Source organism: Lacerta agilis, chromosome 6, assembly GCF_009819535.1.
Source record: "Lacerta agilis isolate rLacAgi1 chromosome 6, rLacAgi1.pri, whole genome shotgun sequence".
NCBI lineage: Eukaryota > Metazoa > Chordata > Lepidosauria > Squamata > Lacertidae > Lacerta > Lacerta agilis.
The window spans coordinates 56,290,097-56,300,601 of NC_046317.1; positions in this window are offsets into that span (position 1 = coordinate 56,290,097).

The window sequence follows — 10,505 nt, forward strand, 5'->3', positions numbered from 1 at the left end:
TTCTATGACAGATGCAGCGTGACTGTCTTTTTAATTGTACCTTCTCATCTTTCTTTTCAAGAGACTGTTTCACTACAGTGTTTATTTTATTGTTGACTTGCTGTGGCAATGGGTTGAGCATATAGACAACAAAACTGCAAACTGTTTTGGGCAACTTTGCTTCCCATTAGGATTGGTGCTTGACAGTAAATGATATTGGAATATTACATTTGCTCCACCTGGCCTATGTTTAAATGTGCACCCTTCCTTTGATAATCCAGGCATTGGTTATCTCGGAAGGGGCAGGGGGGGGGGGAATCAGATAGACTAATATAATTAAAGAACCTTTTTCTTTCCAGGTTAAACCCTATTGGGATACCATTGTAGGGGTTCCAGGACTAATCCTGGAGTTTCTTTGTTCCTACAATAACTGCATCTTTGATTAGCTGAGGTTTCTGATAAACACTGACACCGCTGATTTATTATCTACTTCTTGGTTCCCAAGGATACCGTGCATGTTCCATTCTACAATATGCTGTTCCTAACCTAAAGGTGAATGTTTCAAAATACCAGTGTCTCTTCTATTCTCCATGGGTATTTATCTTTTTCCATTCCATAACCTGCATTTTAGTCAGCTTTCTGATAATAAATCCTTTCTCTGATGCAGTGCGTCTCATTCTTTCAATTTGACTGGCTTTTGCAAGTCTTTTCTTGCCATATCAAATCAAATCAAACTGAAAACCTTTGGTTTCTTGGTGTTCTCAGGGTGTATCACATAGGACATGCCAGCATGCGGATTTCAGGAGCTCTGATTCATTGACCCAGCAATCCCCACAGGCTATTAATATTTTCATTATTATTTATTTAAATTTATTAAATTAATTTTTTGATTTTGTTTAATTAAATTATTATTATTATTATTAAATATACAGCCCTTCATCCAAAGATTACAGGGCGGTTCACAACATAAAAATGCAAAATGAGAACACAAAATACACAATAAAACACAAACAAGCCAATAACTCCCCCCCCCCACAAACATATTTAAAAAGCTGTAGAATGTTAATTAGCCAAAGGCCTGGTTGAAGAGAAATGTTTTTGCCTGGTGCCTAAATAAGATATGTAATGAAGGTGCTAAGCAAGCCTCCCTGCCATTCAGCAACAGAAACAAGGTATAGCCATAGTTGCAAATTGGTGCAAGGAATGGACAGCACAAGTCAAAAAGAATAACCAATATAGCTGGTTGATTATTAATATTAAAGTAAATGGCTGATGAATACTTCTTGCTTATAGTGCATCTGTGACACATGTGTAGCCAACATGGTGCCTTCCAAATATTGTTGGAATATCGCAGAGCCAGCCAGCACGGTCAGTGGTCAGGAATGATGGGAGTTGGGAGTCCAGCAAAATATGGAGGGCCTTGGGTTAGCCACTGCTGATCTATGGTGTTTCACAACACTGGCAACGTGTGCTTCAGCTGTTGTCCTTTGGCTTACGCTTAGCCCATTTTTCTTCTCCAGCAATGAGTCCTCATCCTTCCCTTGATCACCATCAACATGACTAATAACCAAGGTCCATCAATTTCAATCTGAATCTACTCTGAGTAGAACTCGGTTGGACACAACATCCCATATTAAGGATTGCTATCTATTGGGGACCTGCCTCAGACATTTAAGAACTACAGGTATTCTGGCAAATATAACACCAATTGGCCAACCTTGCCATAGCTTCTTCTCTTATGACGTCAAATGACGATGCGGCATGTCAGAAATGGTCAGATCTCACTCATCAGCTGAGAGCATGCTGGACATGAACAGGGATTTGTTTCTTGGGGAAGCTGCCATTTGGCTGACGAACGTATTTGTGGGCACTCCTCATAACAGGAAGAATTACCTCAACTAGGTGGAGCAGTTGTCTGCTAAGTTAAAAGCAACAACTCCAGTCTGGGTGACTGAATAAATAAATCTGACAGACTGACGTGCCCAGACTTCACTGCCTCTGCACAGGGGAGCCTCTCCCAACCTCTGCAGGCAAAAAAAAGGGAGAGCCCAGATGTTTTTGCTTCAAGACCCACCCTCTCTTTAAGCACATCAGGTTAATTTTTGATGGTGTGAATAAATCTCAGGCTGATTATTTTGACAGAACAAGAAAGTCTCAAGGTTACCCACCCATCTCCACAGTCTGTCCTCCATTCACTCTTTCCCCATAACTGTGTCATGCTTCATTTCAGCTACCGGACACTGTGATCCAAAGGCTCCAAGTTATGGTTTTACTACTAACAAAATGTCCACCAAATGGTGGAAGTGTGTATTGAATAGCTGGGTTGGTGGTGAAAGTATGCCCACATTCCTTCTTCATGAGTACTTCATTTCTAAAGAAGAAATGCTGAGGCTCAGATCTGTCTGGAAACGGAAACATCTGATCTGGAAACTCTTCTAATCCTGGTTGTGTGGAGGCTCCCTCTTAGTGACAATGCTCTGAATCTGTTCAGTAACACCTCGTGCCTTTCAGGAACAGACCAAGGCACTGAAAATAAATGCTGAGGCTAAGTTCTGGAACAAACAAAGCCCTGTTGCCAGTCCATTGGTAGACATGCAAATAGGTGTGAAATGGGGGTGGGAATTGGTATAATTGCCGCTGATGTCGCACACAAAGTGCTAACACAGGGGGAAGCAGTGATATTTTCAGTGTGCTTGCTGGAGGGGGGGGGCATTTGAGGCAGTTCCCTCCCAACTGTAAGATTGTACGTTCCCTAAACTCAGTCTAATACTTTCTCCACCATCTTGGCTGTCTTCCACTGGTAGGAGCAAAGCTGAGATAAAATGAATACCTGCAGGCGTGTAGTTAGTAGATCATGTTCTATAACAAATCTATCCACTATGGCAGCCAATTCCACTGAGTACAACAGACAATGACATCAGTGGCCTGCTTTCAGCTAGAGCACTCTGTGCATGCTACTCATGTAAATATGTTCCGGGGTCATTTGTTTAGCCCACTGCCAAGGATGCGCAGCTTCTCCCAACCCCTCACCCATTGAAGAATAAATGTCTAAAGCAAGGAGCCTGTTCTCTCCCTAGTGGTTCCCCAGGTGTTTTATTGACAGGCTTTTAGATCATGCAGGCAGCTTACACAGACAGAAAGGACTTTCTGATTCAAACATCAGCAGGTGAGGGGCCAGCAGGAGCTGTGCATCCTCAGAGGGGGGGCTAAACAAATGACTCTGCAGCCCCTTCGTATCTGTGTTGCCCTCTTAAATGAGTGGCATGTGAAGGGGCCGTAGTAGATTGATGTTTGTTTTAATGCAATTTCCCTGATTACTTTTGTGTGTGTGTGTGTGTGTGTGCGTGCGCGCATCCATAACCCCCTACTCACCAATATACATCTAAATAGACAGATCAGTAGGTGCAATTGTGCTCTGGAAATCTGTGGCCATGCTTATGCACATCTTGTGGTTCTGGGTTCCTTGAAAGAATGACGTGCACACATTTTATGCAATTTGCGGGGTTGCATCCGATATCGGAATATGATTAAAGAAGGAGGCATAATTGCAAATACAGTGAAGTGTAATGTTCAGTAGGGTTTTAATATGAACTTAAAAAGGATTGTGTTGTTGGAGAAAAGCAGCATGATGCTTCCTTACTGAGAAAGCTCCTGGCTTCTCAAGCTTACGTACAAGTTCCTGTGTACACCGACATACAGATGGAAGCCAGTAGGAGACATTTTGAGCTAATTTTCCTGGAGTGTGATGTTACCCAGAGACATCAAATTGTCAGTATTTTGAAGAACCACAGATGATGGGCAAACAGCTGCCAAAACCACATGAAGCGTGAGATTTCTTTTGAAGAGTCCAGACCTGGGCATCTTGTTTTCTTTTACTGCTGTCCAAAATTAGCTTCGTTTGAGTAAAAAAAATCAATGAGGAGTGCAACCACTTTTAGTTTAAAGCATACATTTTGACATGGAGCATTGATGAAAGACTTAGGAATGTTTGCACACAAGATACCATTGAGATGTGGCTGCTGCTTTTGGCAAGCTGGTTATAGAGTTCATGGGAAGAGCAGACAAAACATGCCTGCTAGAACACTTTCCACCCTTCCCCCACACCCGTTTCTTCTTTCAAACAGAAACCACACATGTGAGTGAGCTATTTGCATACAAGATATGGATGTGCTGCTGCCTGCATAACAGCACTGAATCATGGATCCTGCATTTATGGAAGGCTCTACTGTTCAAAGTCATCCTCTTGGATAACATGCACCCAGATGGCCAGGCGCCATTTTGGTGGGCTAAAGAGTGAGAGTCCAGTTTAGTTGCTGTAGGTCTTAATTCCATCACACACAGCTTGCCTCATAGGCAGAAAAGGCATCATTAATTATTACAGGCAGCCTTTTGTTCCGGTGTCCTTGCAATGTGGCATTTGTGAGCTGGCCTCTTGTATCACAGTAATGGCTGCGTTATTTCCAAAGAATAGCAAGGAGAGACAAGAGGGCCTTTCTAAACGAGCAATGCAGAGAAATAGAGGAAAATAACAGAATGGGAAAAACCAGAGACTTGTTCAAGAAAATTGGAGATATGAAAGGAAGATTTCGTACAAAGATTACCACAATTAAGGACAAAAGAGGAAAGGACCTAACAGAAGCAGAAGACATCAAGAAGAGGTGGCAAGAATACACAGAGGAATTATACCAGAAAGATATGGAGGTCTCATACACCCCAGGTAATGTGGTTGCTGACCTTGAGCCAGACATCCTGGAGAGTGAAGTCAAATGGGCCTTAGAAAGCCTCGCTAACAACAAGGCCAGTGGAAGTGATGATATTCCAGCTGAACTATTTAAAATTTTAAAAGATGATGCTGTTAAGGTGCTGCACTCAATATGCCAGCAAGTTTGGAAAACTCAGCAGTGGCCAGAGGATTGGAGAAGATCAGTCTACATCCCAGTCCCAAAGAAGGGCAGTGCCAAAGAATGCTCCAACTACCGCACAATTGCACTCATTTCACACGCTAGCAAGGTTATGCTTAAAATTCTACAAGGCAGGCTTAAGCAGTATGTGGACCGAGAACTCCCAGAAGTGCAAGCTGGATTTCGAAGGGGCAGAGGAACCAGAGACCAAATTGCAAACATGCGCTGGATTATGGAGAAAGCTAGAGAGTTCCAGAAAAACATCTACTTCTGCTTCATTGACTACACAAAAGCATTTGACTGTGTCGACCACAGCAAACTATGGCAAGTTCTTAAAGAAATGGGAGTGCCGGATCACCTCATTTGTCTCCTGAGAAATCTCTATGTGGGACAAGAAGCTACAGTTAGAACTGGATATGGAACAACTAATTGGTTCAAAATTGGGAAAGGAGTACGACAAGGCTGTATATTGTCCCCCTGCTTATTTAACTTATATGCAGAATTCATCATGCGAAAGGCTGGACTGGATGAATCCCAAACCGGAATTAAGATTGCCGGAAAAAATATCAACAACCTCAGATATGCTGATGATACTACCTTGATGGCAGAAAGTGAGGAGGAATTAAAGAACCTTTTAATGAGGGTGAAAGAGGAGAGCGCAAAATATGGTCTGAAGCTCAACATCAAAAAAACTAAGATCATGGCCACTGGTCCCATCACCCCCTGGCAAATAGAAGGGGAAGAAATGGAGGCAGTGAGAGATTTCACTTTCTTGGGTTCCATGATCACTGCAGATGGTGACAGCAGTCACGAAATTAGAAGACGCCTGCTTCTTGGGAGAAAAGCAATGACAAACCTAGACAGCATCTTAAAAAGCAGAGACATCACCTTGCCGACAAAGGTCCGTATAGTTAAAGCTATGGTTTTCCCAGTAGTAATGTACGGAAGTGAGAGCTGGACCATAAAGAAGGCTGATCGCCGAAGAATTGATGCTTATGAATTATGGTGCTGGAGGAGACTCTTGAGAGTCCCATGGACTGCAAGAAGATCAAACCTTTCCATTCTCAAAGAAATCAGCCCTGAATGCTCACTAGAAGGACAGATCCTGAAGTTGAGGCTCCAGTACTTTGGCCACCTCATGAGAAGAGAAGACTCCCTAGAAAAGACCCTGATGTTGGGAAAGATGGGGGGCACAAGGAGAAGGGGACGACAGAGGATGAGATGGTTGGACAGTGTTCTCGAAGCTACTAACATGAGTTTGGCCAAACTGCGAGAGGCAGTGAAGGATAGGCGTGCCTGGCGTGCTCTGGTCCATGGGGTCACGAAGAGTCGGACACGACTGAACGACTGAACAACAACAACAACAATGGCTGCGTTTCAGTGGAAACCGAATCCCTACATGTGCTCAGCTTTTTATAGGTTATACATTAAATTATACTGGGGAAAAATGGGAAAATTTGAAATGATCCCTCCCCCTTCTTAACACGGTTCCTTTTGGAAAGAAGCTGAAATGATTTATCGTTGTCTTGCTGTGACTTTTCCCCTCTTCCTTCCTTCTGTTCAACCTGTGCAGCCAGCTACGATCGGTGTTGAATAATGCATCATGGAAAAGAGAATGCATCACCAATAACACTGATATCGTTGCACACAAGTGTGCGGCATCTTAAAACAGAGCTGAGGGAAAGCAAGTGCACTTGCTTTATTGGAATTCAGATTTTTTTTATATGGCTCTTCTCGTGCCATCCAATTTGGGTACGGCAAGCCTCTGAATTTCACACTGCCTCAAATTCAAAACCAAATAGGCCACTTGTTTGTATATATGTGCGCGCTCTGTGTGTAAAAGAGAGAGAAAAGGGGGGGGGGAGAGAGAGCTCTAGTTTAAGCAGGTGCAGAATCAGGATATCTCCCCCTTATGAAATTCTGAGGACAGTTATTTGATTCTTCTTCTCCACTGCAACAAGAAAAGTATGCATATATGCCTGCGTACCTTGTTTTAGTGACACACACACACTTTCAATAGCAGTTTATGTACTCAGGCTTTTGGAGTTCAATAAACAGCATTACTTTGACCTCCCTGTGCTCAAATATTGCCATTTTATAAACATAACATACACAACCAGTTGCGTTCACAGCAGCATTAGGGCCTGTACAATGAAAAGTCATTTAATCAACACTACAGTATGCTGAAAATTTATGAACTCTTACCTTTCAGTATGACGGACAACAAATAAATCAGTTTATTGCTTATGCCCACATTGTATTTTAATATTACTACTGAAACTTTAGTGAATATTAGCCTTGTGTATCTTAGCATTAATGAATAGACAGGGCCGGCACGTCCATTTAGGCGAACTAGGCAATTGCCTAGGGCGCCAAAATGGAGGGGGTGCTGGCCAGCCTGCCCCCCGCCACCGCCCGGTGCCGCTCCGCCAGCGGCAGCAGCCCCATCTTGTCCATTGGGGCTGGTGGTGCGGCGTGCCAGGGACCCGGCCCCCCAGGGGCACCCCCGCGAGCCCGCCGGCATACCGGGCGCCCCCTCCCCAACCCACCCCCATGGGCGAGGCGGCAGCAGCAGGGTGCGCCGAGCCGGCAGCGTTGCCTTTCGCGAAGAAGTCCCAGGTGAGCGGGGACGCCGGGGCGGAGAGGAAGAGGCGGAGGAGGAGGAGGAGGAAGAGGATGCATGGCAGTGGGCGCAGGGAGGGTGCCGTGGGAACATGAGGGAGCCGCGCCGTCCAAGGTCAGCCCAGCCGGCGGGCTGCAGTAGCAGCAGCCGCCGCTGAGGCAGCGAGGAGCGGCGCCGGAGGTGTTTCCCTAGAGAGGGAGAAGCAGGTGGAAACATGTGGGGTCCGGAGGGGTTGGCGCGGCTGCTGTACCTTGCCGCCTTGCTTGTCGCCAGGACGTGGGAAGCCCGCCTGCACCCCAAGCAAGGTAAAAGGGGTGGGGAAAAGAGCCGGCCGAGCCAAGAGAGCGCCCTCCCGGGCTCGGGTACCCACGTGAAAAGCCCCAGAGGTCCTCGGCCACTCTCCTCACGCCCCTCTCCGCCAGCAGCCGCTTTCTAGGAACCCAATGCTTTGGAGCTGCAGTGGCGAGGAGGAGGGACAGCGGCGAGAGGCGTGCGCGCGTCGGAAGGAGCCTTGCACGTGTGAGAAGAGTGCACGGCACGCGCTGAGGCGAAGACAAAGCCCGGGGTTCGCGGCTAGGGCTGGGCCAGGGCCGGTGCTAGGGATTGGCTGGGGGGGGGGGGCGCCAGGTGGTCTTGCCTAGGGCGCAAAAAACCATAGCACCAGCCCTGTGAATAGACAAGGACATAGGATTGCACCCTAATTTTCATTGGATTTTTCTTCCTATGCAGCATCCAACTGATTATCTGTGGAGTTTGGAAGGCTTGTTATCACCCTTTGCCTGCAATAGTTTGCTTACACAACCCAGATAGTTTCCCTAAATTGTTTCTTATCTTCCACAAACACCCATTAAGCTCTCATATTGAATTAGATTGTAAGTCCATTTAGCCCAGCACTGCCTGCTGTCTTTCACAGCCCTGCTACTCCAGATCATAACAGATGCTATTGATTGAACCTAGGCCCTCCCCAATAATTCTGGGATGGATGGCTGAATCCTACACAATGCTTCCATGTGAAGACACTCATGATTCCTTTCAAAGGTCCAGCATATGTTCTAAAAGTTGCTTTAGAGCAAGGGGTGGGGACAGACCGACCCACAGCTCTCCAGGTGTTGCTGGACTCTAGCTCCCACCAACTCCTGATCACTGGTCATACTGGCCTGACGAGATTTGGAGTGCAACAGCACCTAGAGGGTCATTGCTACCCTGGTTTCATAGATCTACACCTCTACTTCCCAATTCATAGAATAAAAATAATACTCCGCTGCCAAAGCCTCACGTTCTGCATCAGAAGTGACAATCCTTATATGGTGCTGCTTGTTTATTTGAGACTTCAGGAGATGCTGAGTGCGAACACTGAACAAAGTAACAGGTGTTTATAATCTTTATGCCCTTGGGTACCTACAAGAATCTCAGGATTTTTAATATTTGTGCTTAACCAAGTAACACATGGTGCTGCTTTTTCAGTGTGTGTGTGTAATATACTGTATATACTTGAGTATAAGCCTAGTTTTTCAGCACATTTTTTGTGCTGAAAAAGCTGCCCTCGGTTTATACTTGAGTGAGGCGGGCGGTGGGGGCAGTGAGAAAGAAGCCCTTTCTCTCTGCTCGTGCCGCCACCCGCTCTCCCCAGTTAACCATTCCTTAAGAAGCGTACAAGAATGGCAGTTCTTTACTCTCCCCAGGCAGCTTGTTCCATTCCTGAACTGCTCGCATAAATGCAAACTTGGCAAAGGAGGAAGAGGAAGGAGCAGCCCAAAGGGCTGCTTTCGGGCTGCTCATTCCTCCTCCTCCTCCACAGCGGCAAAGGTGAACCGGCTTATACTCGAGTCAGTAAGCTTTCCCAGGTTTTTGTAGGAAAATTAGGTGCCTCGGTTTATATTCGGGTCGGCTTATACTCGGGTATATACGGTATATATAACACAAATGAACAAAACACAATTGTTCTAATGGCTAAGCTAGTTGTTCTTCAAAATACTTACCTGCCACTTAAATCTGGCAGTGGTGCATTGAGCTTTCCTTCCATGATGTTCTGCAGTTACCCACACCCCACTTGGGTGTCACCTGATCCTAAACTCATTTACTAGTAGGCAGCAATGTCCTTGGAACTCAGTAGGACTGAGTAAAAATGGTCATGATCCTACTGCACAACTGATCTGTTGGGAATGCTATTCCCCCACTTTTTGCCTTCCTTGTTTTACAACTGAAGGTCTTGATCCTTCTGACATTTTAAGTCAATTTCTCACTTTAAAACACATTCCCAGAATGATTTTTTTTAAGGACAGGTGTTACCTTAGTGGATTTTGCGTATACAAAGGGTGCTCTTATTAAAGCTGCAAATATTTTGTGCTTTAAAAAAGTTGGTATTAAACTGAAGACAGTTCCAGGAGAAGATGACTTCCATAATCTGGGTAAATGATGCTCACTATTTGCTTTGCTTCTGCTGGCTGGGAGCAAAGCAACAGCTTAAGCCCCCTGCCTTGGCATCAGAGATTTCACCAGGCTTATATTGGAAGCCTTAACAGCTAGAAAGCAGTTTTACAAATAAATAAAAGCTGAGAATCTCCAGATACTGAATTCTGTTCTTGCGGAACCACAAAATACACACAGCACACCAACTATTACTATACACAGTTCGTATAGCTAGATAGACATTTGAACCTGCTGCGAACTGGTAGCAAAGGGGTTGTCAGGGCAGCATTTTGGGGCAGAAGGTGAGGCCCTCACTCAGTAGAATGAGCAGGAGGGCTCATAGAAAGTACAGCATGGCTGGCATACCACATTTTGAAGTAATCAAAGTAATTTACACCATAGAAAGCAAGAATAGGGAGCCCTTTTCGGCTTGAAGGCCTCGTTCCCTTTGAGGCCAGCTGCTAGTGGTGGCTGGGGCCAGCAGCAAAAACGGGTGGAAGAACAAATGTAAAAGTTACTTTTGTGCAGTGGGCTAGACAAACACACACACTTCTCTATCATCTACCTAGAAAAGCAGGAGGCATCTGAGCATA